The sequence below is a fragment of the Vipera ursinii genome (assembly GCF_947247035.1).
Source record: "Vipera ursinii genome assembly, chromosome: 1".
Taxonomy (NCBI): domain Eukaryota; kingdom Metazoa; phylum Chordata; class Lepidosauria; order Squamata; family Viperidae; genus Vipera; species Vipera ursinii.
The window spans coordinates 211837500-211855400 of NC_139512.1; positions in this window are offsets into that span (position 1 = coordinate 211837500).

Sequence of the window (17901 nt, forward strand, 5' to 3'; positions counted from 1 at the left end):
AGCATACCGTACTTTACATCATCCGTCATCACCCCAAACATTTTTAGAGTCTCCAGCCTTTCTGATTCTGAGTGACTTCTTGTATAACAAAGGCCGGAAGGTAAAATAACTCTTGAGTCTTTGTTCTCTTTTGACATAATTAGATGCTACTGTGCCTTCTTTCTTAGTACACTTCTCAGAAGATTAATGAAGTATTTAGAAAACCCCTCTCATTTCTTTATGGCTCCTGAACTAAGAAGTGACTTTCAATCTAACTTACTGTACCTCACAGAATTATCGCGAGATCAAAATTATTACAGGACAGTGCAAACCAGTGACACCTGTTTGGAGTCAGCTGGAAGTGCTTTAGAGGCATCTCCTTAATAAACAATAATACCATTGTATATAATATAAATTAGCTCAGTAATAAAGTTTGGGCTGCGGTTTGCCAATTTTGTTTCAGAAGAGTCACGTAAGACAGATATCTTAAAGCTAGCAGTTTATCTTTTTAGCCTTCCAAAATAATCAAAATGGAGAGAGAGAATGGTGATGACCATAAACATAAGCCTACTGAATTTACCAGTAAAGATTTTGTCCAAGAATGTTGTCGCAGGCATGGGAGAGTGTTATAGGCTGCAAAATAAAGCAAAAGCTATTTGGAGGTTTTCTGAGATGGTGACACCCCTCTGTCCCACCACTTCCTCTATTCTTCAAGAGAAAGAAGAAGCTGGGGGGGAAAAACAGGTGGACAGTTAGGCACAAACATTACTGTATATCTAGTGCAAGGTTTCCCAACCTTGGCAACTTTTTAGACTTGTAGACGTCAACTCCTAGAATTTCCCAGCCAGCTAGGGAAACCATGATCTAGTGGAATAACTGATTTTTTAACAGGATGACTACAACTTCTATTTGAATATTTCCTTTATTTGAAAGATGATCCAATTCCAGTTGATGCAATGAGCAAAATAAAGAGCAAAATAGGCCCTTAGCTTGCACCTCGATGATATTCAGTATGAACTGCTCAAGTCACCCTAAATTACATTGCATTAAACCTAAAGAAGTTCTTTCTAATTTTATATCTACTCCTATGCACATATTATGCAAGTCTGCATTTTTCCAGAAGTAATGTGCTCCTTTCATTCTGGCACTTCGTAACATCTGTGCTGAGAGCTCCCACTGCTCTAACTTGAGGCCAGCCTTTCCTTATCCAACCCTCCAGATGTGTTGGGATTACAGAATTCAGTCTTCCCCAGCCAAATGTACAGGCTTCCCACTGCAAAATTTACTAGGGCTGAAAATCAGAGGGTTGACTTTACTAAGTGTATCTTCCCCTTGAGCTCTTATCTGGATATCTAAGCAGATTGTGGAGAACTCAACAATGACTGATTGGGGTGTTTACCAAGACCCCGCTCAGATTTCATGCTCTCTCCCCCCACACACACACACAAACACTATGGCCTAGCCCCTCCAACAAGTTGTCTGGACATAGGGCTTACACATGAATTCTTGCTTTACATAAAAGAATCCAGGAGTTCACTGTCAAGATAGACTTCCTGAAGCAGAGTTTCTAACTTACGTTTAAACGAGTGTTGCTGAGGGTTTTGCAAACATCGAAAAGATACCCAGGAGAACATTCAGTTTAAACCATTTCAGAAGAGGCATCTTCTCAGAACAATTTCTAGGACATGTTCTGAGACAAATGTTTTTCTGCGCAAAGGGAAAAAGAAACAACGAGAAAGTAAAAATGCAACAATGAAGTTTATTACCAAGATTTAGAGCTGTGAGATGAACAGGTTCCAAGCAGATCTTGGCTTCACTGTCAAATTCCTGATAGGTTTGCCCATAATGTAGCCAACTTTAAAAAAAAAAAGGTTTAGGTGGAAAAAAAAGAAAGAAATCAGTATGAATGGAACACTGAGGCCTGATCTAAGAAAAGTCCAAATCTTGCCTGTTTGTTTCCGTGCCTGAAAAATTAAGATCAGGTTTATCTGAAGGTTGTTAGAATCTCCTTTTCCCTGTGTGATCCTAGCCCAGCATTGTGTAAAACCTGGCAGATTTATATGCCACATTTTCCCATGATTTTGACACGAAACCAGATAAAAGTTGGCTGTTTTTCCAGTGTGCCTCACTGTGGGATTTTGCCTTTATTTGGACCTGAATCTTAGAACATAACTCATGCTCTGGGAAAATAAATTCTGCTATACAAAAGGAAGCAATTGCCACAGAAATTGGTGCTCTGCCTGCCACGGTTGATCTTTAATGTCTTTAAACTAATTTTAAAAATGTTTTAAGGAACCCACTTAGTATAACAGTTAAGGTGCTGGCCTAGAAATCAGGAGATAGTGAGTTTTAGTCCTTCTTTAGGTATGACAGCCAGGAAAAAATGGCAGGTATCTAACATGGATAGAGAGCAGACTCAGGAAGGCTGTTGAATAAGGATATGGATGATTCTGAGAAGCTCCTCAGAGACTGGGGGCCAAGCATAAGGATATTGCAAGAAGCAGACAAATTTCAAGGAGCATAATAGGAGTCAATGAGGTAATAAGATTTAGCTTTCTGGACCAAGGGACTCAGCAGTTCTAAATAATAAAGTGAAAAAGGATTTGGAGCCCAGAAAAATCTGCAATTGTAATGGGAGAGGGTTCATTTCAGATAACAAAGTGCGCTGATTGAAACTGGAGGGAAGCAAAAGGGAAATTTGAACTCAGGAAGGAATATGTGCCTTCAAGAAGTAGAAAAAAACCCCCTAGCATAAAATCTTATTGTCCTAAAGGAATCTCTAAAACAAAGCAACAATTTCATAAATGATACAAAAATAAAACAACAGAAACCACACCAAATCATACCAACATGTTTCTCCCCCCCCAAAAAAAAACCGGAAGAAAAATAAAGGCTTTGTAAGGTCTGTTAGAAGATGAAGAGAATTTTGAATTGTGAGCTGCCCAGAGTCATTTACAGAGAATTCAGATAAATACAATAAAATAAATAAAATAAGAGAGCTCAAGGAATATACTACCAAAGTGGGAGGACAGACACCACGCCTGTCTCTGAGCTGATACTTTGGGTATCAGCGACAACACTTGAATTCTAAACTTTATTGATCAATTGAAGATAAAAACAATTCACCTCTTTTCATCTCAAGAGTTCTTGATTTGTTGAGTTTAAATTGCTTGTATCATAATCAAAATTTGGCTCATGTCTGGAATAAAGGCCAGAGGACTGGTAAAACTTACACTAATTTCCAGAAGGCATCCAAAGAATTCAGGAAACTGCAGGCTGTCCTTTCTCACAAAACATTGCATTCTTTGAGAATATCATTGTTTTAAAAAAAATTATTGCAAGTTTCCTTCAGAAGATCTAGGCAGGATCTCTGCATTTTGAGCAGAGAAGAGGATCTCTTCCTATTTTCCTAGCAGAAATAGGAAAACCAGACAATTAGGCTGATTTTGAACTCTGTTCTCCTGTAGGCCTAGACATGGCTGACTGAATGACAGTAACTGCTTCAGAGTAGCTTTGTATGCTCTTAAGAGGTAAGTCGAAATCTGAAACAGGAGTTGTTGAGTCGAATACTCTAACCATTATACTGTACATACCCAGCATATAGATAAGGGTGATCTACTGTTTACTTGAACATTCAAAAGGGCTTTTAACTAAGGTTCTGAGCAAACTCAGCAATCATGACAAAAGATACAAAACTTCACAGAAGGTAAACTGGTTTATGAACACAGTACTAAATGTAAAAGTCTCAGAAAGTCAGAAAGGAGAGAATAAACATTGGGATCGGTCATTAACATGGAGCTTTGTCAACCTGATAATAAATGATTTAGAATCAAAGGTGGGCTGATGGCCAGGTTTGTTTATACAGGAACACCAAATAATAAGGGTGGATCAAATACAAAAGATAGAGGAAAAACCCTCAATAAGTGGGTGGATTAGTGATTAAATTACAAACGTAGCTCACTGTAATTAGGCCACTGCACACTAGGCCAAAAACATTCTTAACTTTGTATGTACACTAGAGGAATATTGGAGATGCAATGGACAACTTCATGAAAATCAAATGTGATGTTGTGAAAAGATATTAAGAAAGAAGTAAAAGAATGAAACTGATATGATTATTGTACGGTATCATTTCAGAGTTATGGAACAGAATGTGAAACCATAAGACTGAGACCCAGTTTGGTTTGAATGGTTAAAGCACCAGACACTAAACCAAGAGACTGTGAGTTCTCAGCCCAGCCCACCTCACAAGGTTGCTGTTATGGGAAAAATAGCAGGAGGGAGGAGTATTAGGTATCTTTGCTGCCTTATTTAATTTCACACGTCGGCTTCTCCATTTTGACTTTCTGTTTGTAAAATAAATGATGACATGATCTAATATGTCACAAGTTGTTCATCTGAAGTTGAATTTACCTACTTTTAAGAACTGTTAAGGACCAGATGATTTTTACTATACATACAACCATAGAACTTTACTACTATCTACTGAATGCATACTACAGTGAATACTGTATTCACTGAGCCTCGAAATGTATGCAGGTGGTCCATGTTTAACAACCAGTCATATAGTGACCCTTCAAATTTCTGATAGCACTGAATGAGTGGTGGTTACAACTGACCCACTAAGTTCTGGATGGTGCAGCACCTCTGCAATCACATGATTGCAATCCAGGCTCTTGGCAACTGGCCCAGATTTCCAATGATTGGAGTGTCCCACTGTCACAATGGGCAGCCTTACCTGCTGGCTTCCCAAAAGCATCAGGGTAAAAACCAGGAGACTGTGAATTCTAGTTCTGCCTTAGCCATGAAAGCCAGCTGGGTGACTTTGAGCCAGTCACTCTCTCTCAGTCCAACCCACCTCACAGGGTTGTTGTTGTGGGGGAAAATGGGAGGAGGAAGGAATATTTGGAGGTTCTCCATCTTGAGTTATTTATAAAGACGGGACATAAATAAATAAAATTAATAAATAAATTTGTGGCCTCTTTGGAAATAAGATTCCATGCCCTCTTTGGAAATAAGATTCCATGCACCACTTGGGTGAAGTAGCTAGCTGCAAGCACATGCTCATTCCTCTGGCAAAAGAAACATTTCAGAATTTAGAAGGCAAGAAGAAATCTTTTATCTATCTTGCTCTGTTACAAGGTTTACAAAAAAAAGTAAAGGATTTTAGTCTGCTTGTTTTTTCTTTGAAGGAGGACTCATATAACACTGGGGGTTGCAGGGAGAGGAGGGGAGAAATGTCAGGAATATGTGTTGTCCGGAAATCCAGAATTATCAAAAACAAAAGAAAAACAAAACAAGGACAGTGGTGTTTTTGCTTTTCACCCGAACACTTGTCATCACCCTGGCAGCTCAATACAGGCATTGCAAAGTTAAAAAAATCCTTCTTAATGGAAAGGCTGGGTAGAGACATAATGTGCCAAATGGAAGGTCGCCGAGTGCTGTCAAGATTTTATCTCCATTTTCCTTCACTAGTGCCATCAAGTGCACTGATCTTGGGGGTCCCTGGTGGCATCGTCCTGAGTGTCTCTTGCAAGATTCTTGACTATGATGGAGTACCCTCATCTTCTAGCCCAGGGGTCGGCAACCTCGGCTCTTTTATGACTCGTCGACTTCAACTCCCAGAATTCCTGAGCCAGCATAGCTGGCTCAGGAATTCTGGGAGTTGAAGTCCACGAGTCATAAAAGAGCCGAGGTTGCCTACCCCTGTTCTAGCCCAAGCTAGTGTATCACAATTACCTCCATTTTTGCCTCAACAATTAATATTCATTAACTAAAAGAAAAGGTGTTTCCATTGTGTTTGGCAGTCTAATAAGCAGGCACACAGAGGCCTTACAATAGAGCAGGGCTGGGATTGGTCAGACTGGGGAAATGTAATGAAGTCTATTGTGCTCTATTATCCTTGGCACTGAGGCTTATTTTTTAGTATGCAGCTCATTCCATTTTTTTTAATGCTGGGCATTGCAATTTGTGGTTTATATATTCTGACATGTCAGAGCCACATATCAGTGACTGTGAATCTATGTGCAACTACATCTGAATACCCTTTATATTGTGGCCCTTGCATCATGGCTGGATATGTCCCGTTCTCAGTATCAAGGCCCTCTTCCGAATATAACCTGATCATCTGAGTCATAGAGCTTTCTCTACAGGTTTTTAAATGAACGTGGTAGGGAAGGAGTGGCATGCAGGCTTTCTGTTACTTCTTCCTCTATATATTCCTATGTTATTATTCTACAAATGGGATTCCTATTTCGTGTGGGTCTGTGAGGGAGGGAAACAAAGAAAATGTTTTCCAGCAACTTCTGAAAATATTGCCAAGGAAACTGCAGGGACCTCTCCAGTCAATCTTCAAGAATCAAACACAAGTGTATAATTTTTTTATTGAATCTAAAAATGGAAGATGAACAAGTGAAAGAAATAATGATAATATGGGCAAAAAAATTGGATATAATATAGAATTAGAGAAATGGCAAACTCTCTGGGAAAGAAAGTATAAATTGACAATGGCTACTTCGTATAAAGAAAACTTATATAAAATGTTCCATAGATGGCATTTTCCACCTGTTAGATTAGTAAAAATGTTTAAAAATATGTCTAGTAAATGTTGGAAATGTAATCAAAATCCTGGTACATGTTATCACTTGTGGTGGACATCTGTTAAAGCAAAAGAATTTTGGACAAAAATACATACTTCATTAGAAAAGATGTTAGGGAAACACATAGACTTTAAACTTGAAATTTTTTTATTAGGTATAATTCCAGGAAAAAAATTGATAAACAAAATGTATATGTAACATTACATGTATTAACAGCAGCGAGGGTTGTATTTGCACAGCACTGGAAAAATGAGATAACACCATTGAATGAAGCAATAATTAAGAAAATATTGGACTGTGCTGAAATGGATAGACTCACATGGAGAATCAAAGAAAAAAAAGACACAGAATACATTCAAACATGGAATTTATTTTATCAATGGCTGGAAAAAACGAGATTGAGAGTAAGAACTTAACTTTTATGCCTAAGGAAAAAAAATCAACCCAGACAACAAGTTGTTCATTAAGCACTAACGAATTGTAATGATAGAAAATTAATAAAATACTTTTTTTAAAAAAAGAATCAGACACAACTGAATGGAAATATATATAACAAAAATTCCTTCTCATCCCTATGGGTTGTATGTGTCATCCTCAGTCTCAGGTCTGAGAGTTTGAGGTTTCTACACAGTATCTTAGCTATCCCTAGCATTGCACTGTTCTGGAAGTCCCACAGGATCTTAGCCCTCTTATTCTCCATGACTTTCTATGGAATCTCCCAACTGGACTTGGGAGGGTCTAGTCCATACATTGTGCAGATGTTCCTCTACACCAGGGGTGTCAAACTCAATTTCATTGGGGGCCACATCAGCATTGTGGTTACCCTCAGGGGGCCGGGTGGGTATGGTCAGGGTGGGCGTGGCCTACTGGGTGGGTGTGGCTAAAGTGCATATGGCCTACTGGGTGTCGGGCCTCGGGAGCCCGACACTCGAGGGGGGGTCCCTCCGCCTTCCCGGCAACCCCCGCCTACCGCCCACTGAACCAGCCTGCCTCCTCGGGGAACTGCGGCTCTGTGGCGGCCTGGGAGACTCCAGAGACCGCGTCGCCGCTTCAGCCGCCCTCGCCCGACGCCGCGCAACAGCTGACAACGTCTGGCGGCGCGTCGGCGGCCCGGAAGGCTCGGGAGGCCGCGCCGCCGCTTCAGCCGTCCTCCTCCCCCGCCGCACAACAGCTGACTGTGCTTGGCGGCGCGGCGGCGGCTCAGGATGTTCGGGAGGCTGCGCCGTCGCTCCAGTTGTCCCCCTTCTCCGCCGCGCCACAGCTGACTTTGACTGGCGGCGCGTCGGCGGCTCGGAAGGCTTGGGAGGCCGCGCCGCCGCCCCGGTCGCCCTCCTCCGCACGGCTGACCGGCGGAGGCTCGGGCCCACTCACGGCGGCCGGGGGGGGTTTGGGACCTACGGCGGATTCGTTGGGAGTCACGCTCTTTCCCGCCGCGGTGCCTGGGTGGCTGGGAGCTTCGGGTGTAAAGGACCACAGGGGGTTTCGGAGTTGGGCACGGCAGGGAGTTGGTGAGGGGGTGGAGCACGGTGACGGCGACGCACGGGAGGAGGCTTACCTGGTTGGGCGGCGGCCAAAGGGATTTGTAGGGGTGGGGTGGGGCAGTTATAGGGAATGGGAGGGCGTGGGCGTGTTTGGGTGGAGTATGGGTGGGGGTTTTGAGTGTGTATATAATAGCGTTGGCTGCAGATAGCGGCCAACGCTGGCTTTGTTTCCTGTTGCGGCTCTTGCCTTGGAGAATAAAGTGCTTGCAGATCGCATCGGAAGTCTCTCGTTCCTGTATTCGGCACTCTGCCCTGCTTGCTGCAGGACGAGTTTTGACACTGGGTGGGCATGGCCAGCTCTACATCGTTCGCATCAAGGGTGCCTATGGGGGCCTGGGCAGGAGTGGGACAGATCTGAGGGTCTCTGGCAGAAGGAGAGTCTCTGGGCCAGGGCCAAGGCAGTGGGGGCCGTTCCCTCACTGTTTCCAGGATGGCTTCACAGGCCGCAAGAAACCACTTCACAGGCTGGATCTGGCCCCCGGGTCTTGTGTTTGACATGTCTGCTCTACACCAAGCCAGCTACTTGGTTGTGCCATTCAGTGCGTGCTGTTCCTGCCTGCATCTTATACCCTGCTGCTATGCGTTTATCTGTCTGAGGCCTGTGCATAGCCTGCACCTGGAGTCTTATCTAGTGTGAAAGACCCCTGCTTTTATAGGTTTGGTGCTTGCTGCCTGTTCTTCTGCTGCTATGATCAGTGCTTCAGTGCTGCTTTTTAGTCAAGTCCTTTCCCGCCATTAGTAAGATTCCCAAATGTCAGCTACCTCAGCTATCTGTTGATGGTACATCCCATGCAGTGTCTTGTCTTGCCATGGCACTTCCTTTACTTGATCTTTCTCCCATGTCTGCTACTGCCTCAGACATTCTCTCAGCATCTCATTTTTGGGTGCCGTCTTACTGACATACTCATGGATCCAGGACAGTGGCTTTGACACTCACCAGGCCCCACCCACCCTCTTTCCATCTGGTGTTCAGTCTCTTGGATTAAGGGCGGAAACTTAGCTTCCAGGTCTTCACACTGGCAGCTTCCATATCTTCCTTTGGCAAGCTCCTATACCAGCTCTTGTTGATTTTGTATAGTGTCAGGCCCTCATAGATCCATACGTATGGCACTGAGCCAAAGGCTTTCCTGCAATCAGTGTGGGAATGTGCTCATATATATTCTTCCTTGCTTTTTTCCACAAGTGCAGGACCCACTTTTTTGGAATCATCTGAGTGTTGATCCATTGATTGTGACAGGAATTGAAAGACCAGCTTATCACCCAAGCCTGACATTGTAGGCTCTCTCTCTATATATATAAATTCTGCAAAATTTCCTTTCACCCCACTAATCCCTAGTGAGGGAACATTCATGCTTTATACCAGGACATCCCACATGTCCATGTAAGGACTGTTCTGCATGGCAGCAAAAGAGAGATATCATCCAGTATGGGAGCCAGCATTAAATGAGCTGGCATAAAAATTGTTCCCATTTCAGCAGCCAAGCAGCACAGGGCTTCGATCTGTATCCAGAGTTCTTGTTCCATGCTTAATGTACATTAGACAGAGGCTTGTTCTTCACTCAATGGAAAGAAACATAGATTAAGCGATAAACATTTTGGATATACTCTAAACTGAAAAGTTAGGTTTACATATGTCCTCTTCTGAAACACAAGTGATCTCTTTGGGGGAAAAACAACAACAACTATATTCATCACAATGGAATCGCCTCATAGCCCTTTTTTTTTTTAAATTGCGCTATGCAGTTTTGTTTTCTTTTTTTTTTTAAAAAAAATCCTGCTGGAGTTTTGTCTGGTTTAGTTTCACCATCATTCCTCCTGACATGCTTTTCTTATGCTAACTTGCTGGTTTTGTGGTGGTGGCATAGTAAATTATACTCCCGGCTGGGCTAAGGAACTCTTAGGTCTCTGTCCCATTGGTCTTGCTAATGATTACACAGCTGCCCACTAGGCTTCTCTAATGTAGACTCCTGGGTCCTGCTGCTTTGGAAAGATGCAATGGAGTTTATTTTCCTTTGAAACAAAATATATTGAGATCATTGTCAAGAGCAACCTCAGAGGTTTACAGAAGGGGCCTACTAAGCCTTAGCAGAATATTAAAAGCCTCCAGGCTATTTATACTGCCAGAGGTGTAATTTACCTTTTCTGTTCCTCTGCTTCGGAGAAAAGAAATCAAATGAAGAGGTCAAAAGGACCATCGAAGCAATACAAGACAGGCATAAGGCCTAAAAAGAATCAAATTCTCAGCTAGTATAAATAAGTAGCTAGGTGTGCAATAAGTAAGGATGTAGGCTGCAGATTGTCAGCCTTTGTCAGGGTGAGACATGCCAAGTGAAAAAAAAAATGCAAAAGTTCAAAAGTCCTTTAATTAATTGGAAAATTAGATACTTCATCCAGCAGAATGGTCCTCAAAAGGAGATGGATCCCTGCCTGGGTCTCTCCTCACTTGCTTTGCTCTTGAACTTCCATGCCTACTTGGTGACCTCCAGATAGGTTGGAATAATTCCTAGAAATCTCCACAAATGTGCCCTAAACCATGTGTCATAAGAGTTATAACTGTGGCATAACAAGGGGAGCTAGGTCCAAAAAGGCTGTTCTTTGATATAGTGAGGTGGTGCTTGTAAACCACAAAACTGAATTAGGGCATGTTGGGAGATGTAGTCAACAAATGGGAATAGAGGTAGCCTTGATCTATAATAACCTGCAGAAAGACCATGGTGATAGTTGCATATGTTTTTCGTAAACTTCCAAGCAAGTACTTTGCCTTTGTAATTTACCTAAAACTCAAAATTTTCAGTATTTTTTTTACTACAGCGTTATTACCAACTCTGGTAGCCTGTAGGAATGCATGAATGCATTCCTTCCATGTTCTGTATTATTTAATAGATTTTTATTTATTTTTTTTATTTTAATTCCACTTACGGTATATCCCGCCCTTCTCCGAAGACTCAGGGCAGCTTACAAGCTTAGCAGTAGCCTTCATTCTATGTATATGCCTGCTTATTAGGGCTTTCACACACACCCCAAGCGGCATTATTACAAAGTCAGCTTAATTGCCCCCAACAATCTGGGTCCTCATTTTACCTGTGACCCATTGGATCATCTTTTCAGAGATATTTTCTTACCTCTACAGAGAAAGAGTGAGCAAAACAGCATTGGGAGTGGGAGAAACTTCCATCTTTCTGCTGGCTTCCTCACTGACTTTGCATGGTGAGTTGCACTGCTATTCTTGTTCAGCCTCAGATAAAAACACTTTGCTCTACATTCCCCGTGTGTTCCTGTACTGTCAACATGTTGTTATTTTTCGCAGACAAAATACTGTCATCAGCAATGAGATCTTTCAGAACGGAGATCAGTGTCCAGCGCTGTTGAATGAGACTTGAGCAAATGAATTAATGTGAGAGAAATTACCTTTGGCTTTTCACTTGAAAGGCAAGTAACGAAATTTTTATTGGTCTGTTCCCTGCATTCCAAGAGGAAACGAGACTCTGATAGGTGAAATCTTTTCAAATTAATTTCCCTGATCTAGAAATGAAATCTCCCATCACCAACAGAAAGGCCAAGTCCCATCCAGTTGTCCAGTGACCTTTCACCTCTCCATGGCCAAGTGCCATCTGGCTCCCTATTGGCTACTAGCAAACATTAGGAAACTGGGGTCTCCTGGGCGAGAGCGTCTCTTATTTATAGCCTGATCACAAACATCAGTCTCAACACACCTTTCCTCCAATGCCCATTTTATCCCAAAAAGGATATTCTTTCCACAGGTGGTTTTTGAACCTTTGGCCTTGAATGCTAATTTGCAGCCAAATACCACAAGGGTCACATTGCCATAAAAATAAATTCTCTCCCTTGCAAAAAATTCATCTTTTCTAAGTTTTGTCCTGTAAATGAACTAGAAAAACACAAACACGGACAGTGGTGAATTGAGGTGGATGCGCAAAATAATGCCATCTGGCCAAGTGGAAGAGGAAATAAACTATTGTGGGCATGTTCTCTCAGACACACAAAAGTCTGTGTCTCTTATTCCTGTGGTTCTCAAATGCTGGAGGAAGAAGTTCTCAAAAATGGAGCTGTCTTGATGTCCATTCCTCTTGGTGATTTCAAGTCGTAACTGAAAAACGGTTATAAGTCACATTTTTCAGTGCTGTTGTAACTTTGAACACTAAATGAACTGTTGTAAGTCAAGAACTACCTTTATATCTTTTTAAGAACATGTCCACAAATAGGGTTTTATTCTCCTAGGTATACTTTTTCAGGAAAATCTATGGCTTGCAGGAAAAAAAAGTGTCTATGTCTATCTTATTTCTTGCTCTTCGGTGCCTTTAATAAGAAACATTATTTTAATGTAAGAATGAAATAAAGGTTCATCCAGTGGCTTAATATTCAGACTCAATTAACTGGATCTAAGGCTAGATGAGTTGTAAACAGATTAGTAGATAGAAGTGGTAAAGATTCTGCTGTACACGATTCTATGCAGGAGAGACATGAAAGATTGTCAGATGGGATGCCACACCAGTGACAGGGAATAGATTGACTTGCTCATCCCCATAATTTGCTGTTACCAGTAGGTAAGTCATTAGTAGCCAATACTGCATTATAGCTTAATTTCTAAAGAAATCTTCCTGACAAACCATAAGAATAATAATGAGAGAAGGAAAGGGGAGGGGAGGGGAGGGGAGGAGGGAGGAAGGAAGGGAGGGAGGGAGGGAGGGAGGGAAGGAAGGAAGGAAGGAAGGAAGGAAGGAAGGAAGGAAGGAAGGAAGGATAATGAAGTAACACTTTCAAATATCTTCAAGACAAAACAGAAATATAAGTAATGCTAACCGCAATGAGTCTTAGGAAAAGCAGCTGTAATTGGAGAAAGTAGTCCTGTCCATCAAAGCAGTAGTAAAACCAGACAAATTTGTCCCAGGGCTCCTTGTATTTGGTAGGCACCCTGAGAAGTGCACTCTGACAGCAAAAGCAAGTTAAAGAGATGCCTTAAAAATATATTTCAGAGTGTTTTAACGGACTCACGCAGAAATATATTTTTTAATGTTTATATATTTTGGGACAAACTCAAAGTAATTTCCCCAAATATAATGCTATGAATGTTAAGATATAAAAGCACATGTATATTAGCTATGATAATCTTCAAATCTGGGGCAGGGAGGAGAGAGTATAAATACGGATTAGGGATGTAATATGATAAAAACACAAAAGAAAGAAAATTCAAAAACACCACAGTAAATGTGCAATCCAGAGGCCACTGGGTTGTTTCTGTTTTGAAAAGTTTTGGAGTAAAAATTGTTTATTTTCTTCCAGATCATTTACTATAATAGAAGATTTTTAAAAGCCATACAAATGAACCACTTTTAAAAGTATTATTTTGGGATGACAGATTGCTAATGACCTTCAGTTCTTGAATGCTGTCACAAGATCCTCCATCTCCACCCCAATCTCCCTGCATTATCTATTAAGGTTGATTTTTTCTCTTATTATCTGTTGCCCCAACAAGGTGAAATAGACTAAGAACCTAATGCCATAAAAGATTAGTTTTATTGTAACAGAATATTTAAAGTCTGAATGTGCTTCTCACCACCCTCATTTTATCTTCATATGAGTTCGGGAAGGCACTTTGAGTTATTTTCCTGGAATGGACTCAGGCTGAACTTGTCTTGCTCTTCCGTCTGTCCTTCAATCATGGCCATTCCTAATGTCCTCAATGTGATTCTCAAGGATCACTGTGATCATTAGAAAGATATCAGTCCCAGGGAATTACCTCCCTCCATTACACAAAGTGCAACGAATGTAATCCACCCAGATGGATGACATTTTGTTTATAAAAACTTAGGAGTCATATTAAAAATACAGGCATAAATCTTTTCTCAAGACCTGTTACTCATGTAGTCAACCAGATATTTAGGATATGAGGGCAGCATCCTGCTTTTGTCGCTGTTTCCCTGAAGTCAATATTCACAGATGTACTTCTGATTACCAGGAGCTGTTAAGAACAGTAAGAGTCACTGATTGCCATGAAGTTATTTGATTCTTTTCAAGATTTCCATGATCTTTGCCTTCACTGCATTTTGTGGCAATACAGTTTGAGCGTGCATTGTGTGAATTCGTGTTTTCTTTAATCTGCCCTGAATCTTTGTACGTCACTTCATTATATGAGCAAAGCTTCTCTGTTCCCTTCACATCTGGTGTAATCGGAACCTTTTCTGACATTTGTTTTTTAATGTGCTTTTCCTCAGCTAAAAATCTGCAAACTCTGTAACACTTTCTAACCAGGGATGAGTAGCTTTTTCCCCTTAAACACTTTCTGGCACCTTCTTCAACTCCCTGACACCCTCTTTTAAAATCTGGTTGACAGAATTAGACATTGTATACCATGAATGGTCCGTGACATTGTGCTATATAATGGCATCAAGTAACAGTTTGATTTTCAACGTCTTGGTAATCATCCTTTCTATTGATCTATATACAACCTGAGCCTAAGCTTTTCTTTTCTGGATCGTATTCCCCACAGAAAAAATGAAAAGTTGCAATTTTCGATGTTCAGTTTGGAAATTGATTTTTTTAAAAAATAAATCTGTAACATTTGCAGTGATGCAGTAAAGGAAGGGGGCTACCTTAAAACTGACTGGCCCGAAGTATTCAGTGGATATCCTGGTTCTATTCTAGCTACTGCAGCACCATAAACCTCCCAAAATTCCTATCATTAAAAAAACACCCCCTGGTTAAGTTTTTCTCAGTTATAATGAGTACTATAAGTTTTATGATTCTCGTCCCATTTACAGTACAAAATCTTGTTGAGTATTAAGAGAGAGTGAGAGCGGAGATGCGTGTTAAGACAGGCTAACATGCTAACCAATAAACTATTGGTGTACCTGCTCCAAAGATATTCTACCTACAAACAGGAAAGAGGTATTTGAGTAATTAAATGAAGCTGTGTTTATTCACATGCCAGAAAATTACACTTCTCCAGTAATCAGGCTCCAGTCTAGAGGATACTCTTTTCAAAGCACATAAACTTCACATTCTGTTTCCTGCTTTGCTTAGATATTTTAATCTCTAAAAGACTGGGGAGCAGGCAAGAAGACAGAAAGCAGAGGACTTGAGGAGAGGAGACTGTTGATAAGTAGCCTTAAATTGTCCTTTTTTTCAGGAAAAGATGGGACATCTTGAAGGACAGGTAAATTTATTGCTCTATCTGTCACCAGCCAATAGAATGGGGAATATTGAAAGCCAAAGAGGCATCAAATGATTTCATGGCCTCAGCTGCATATGCGATGTCACTGAAGCAGAGGATCTTAAAGGCACTTTCAAGAATAAAGTAGCCATCAACAGAAAAAAACCTAGTCCAATATTGCTAGTCCCATCCTTGTTCCACCTAGTTTTCAACCTTGGTGGCATGACAAGGTTACAGAATTATAGAGGTGTCATTTTATATCTTTGTGTTTGTGTTAACACGTATTATCTGTCACATAATTGTTTGAAAGCCCACGCCCATCACAGGGGAAGTATTTCTATCTGTGAGCAGTAATCACAGTAGTCTTGCCTGCAACTGGAACATGTTAAAGATGTCATACAGCTGGCCTGCACTGCTCCGTTCCATACGAGTTTTGTTATGAAATTAGGAAGATATTACCACTGCAGGAGTACCTGGCTTTGTCAGAGAGGGTTATAGAAGAGAAGGTCATGTTGTAAAGAAAAGAAATAGTTAATCCACTGAGAACCGTTTACAAGCGTTTGGTTCCTGGCTATATTAATTGATGGAGAGACCACTTTTACACACTAGCAAATGCCATACAATGTGAAAACAATTCACTTTTCAAAACTGGAAAGCCAAGATCAAGAGCATCAGAGCATTAAAAGGGCATGAAGAGAGGAAGGCTAGACTATGTAGCCTGTCAAAGATGACATGACCTACAATCCTGTAATGGATTGTATGTGATTTAGATGAAAACTTGAAATAATGTCTGAAAAGTACAGTCAATAATGGCCATTAGTGTACGGCGAAGTTACCCAATAGAGGGTGTTTTGAAATAGGAAGAAAAGGTTAGTTGACATATTCCACCAGTTTGTTCACTCTTCAGAAGCTTTCAAGCTGGATTCCGTATGCTGTCAAGGGCATCTGTGTGTCAAAACAGTGTCCTCCCTCAGTGGAGATCTTCTTCCTAAGGCAGACTTGGTCATTTTACAGCCTGCAGGCCACATCCAGCCTGCAGACGGTCCCTGTCTGGCCAGAGCCATGGGCAATGTTGGGGGACAGGGCGTCAGTGTCAGTGGGGTGACACTAGTGGAGGTGGGGCATCAGGGGTAGGGTGTTGGTGGAAGGGGGGCGGTGTAGTGGCAGTTAGCAGTGGGCTGGTGGCAGCAGTAACAGCCCTCCACAAAAGCCCCAGTTTCTCACGTGGCCCCTTGGAAAAATTAATTGCCCCTGTCATAAGGCAAGGATCTCACTCCTTTTGGGGCCAGTGATTGTATCTGAATTTTGAGAACACGTTATGCAAAAGGGTTGCTGTGATGGGCATATGGTTCTCATATACCAGAAAGCAGACAAAGGCACTGGGCCCCAATGTCTTCCTTGAGAAAATTCAGCTATTCCTTGAATTTTAGATACAATCTTTTTTTTTTTGACAATAGGGCTGCAAATTCTTCAAATGTGACTCCCAGAAAGATACTTCAAAATACACAAAGACATAAATGAAGCCCATCTGCAATGTGTTAAAACATTTTTTTTCCTGAGACTGTGCAGCTAGCCACCCTTGAAAGCACCAAAAACTCCATTCATATCCCTGCACAGTTGAAAAATGCTATTTTTAAAATCAAATGCAAAAAGCCACCCTACATTTTAATATTATTCTCAATCATTGGAAAACCCAGAAATAAAGGTGTTGATGTCATGGGGCTATGCCAAGGGATAGCACTAAATGATCCGGTGGGGGGTGCCTTATTTTTATGCGTTTTTATGTTTAGGCTGTCTACCCAAAGACTTAAGAATTTAATTCTCTTTTGCTTTTTACAAAAAAGTGATATTTTTTCCCCAGTAAGTTTCTATCTGGCTTTGGATTCGGGAATCTCAAAAAGGGAGTTGAGCTCTTAAGGGCTTGAGATCTCCACCCCATATCTTGATGGCTTTGCAAAAGAAAAAAATGTATGCCTCTGGTGGAATTCTCTTTTCTGTGCAACTGTGCAATTCTCTCTTTCTTCTGATCAGTTCTACTACGTCTGCTTTATTTTTCTAGAGAAAAGAGAATATTCCAACTATTTTACTATTTTTTCTTAGTTTGTTAATTTTATTATATTTGGAAGCTGCCCAGCTCCACATGACTCTGGACAGCTTAACCAAACCTTGCACTCTTTCATCTGGTTTGCCTAATTATTTCTCATTCAGAGGCCATACTGGTGTAAGCAAGTTTGCAGTTGTGGAGGGCAGACGGAAAGGCCTGGAAGTACAGGAGGAAAAGCTGCTATCAAGGCAACAGAAAACATCTCAGACAAGCCTTTACCTGGTTCCCACAAAGATAAACGGAAGGAGGAGGAAACATACTCAAATTGCAAGATATCCATTGTAATCAAAGTAATCCAGACCTATATAGCACTGATTTCTTAAAAAAGGTAAAGGTTCCCCCGCACATGCGTGCTAGTCGTTTCCAACTCTAGGGGCCGGTGCTCATCTCCGTTTCAAAGCCGAAGAGCCAGCGCTTGTCCGAGGACGTCTCCATGGTCATGTGGCCGGCATGACTAGACGCCAGAGGCGCACGGAACGCTGTTACCTTCCCACCGTAGTGGTCCCT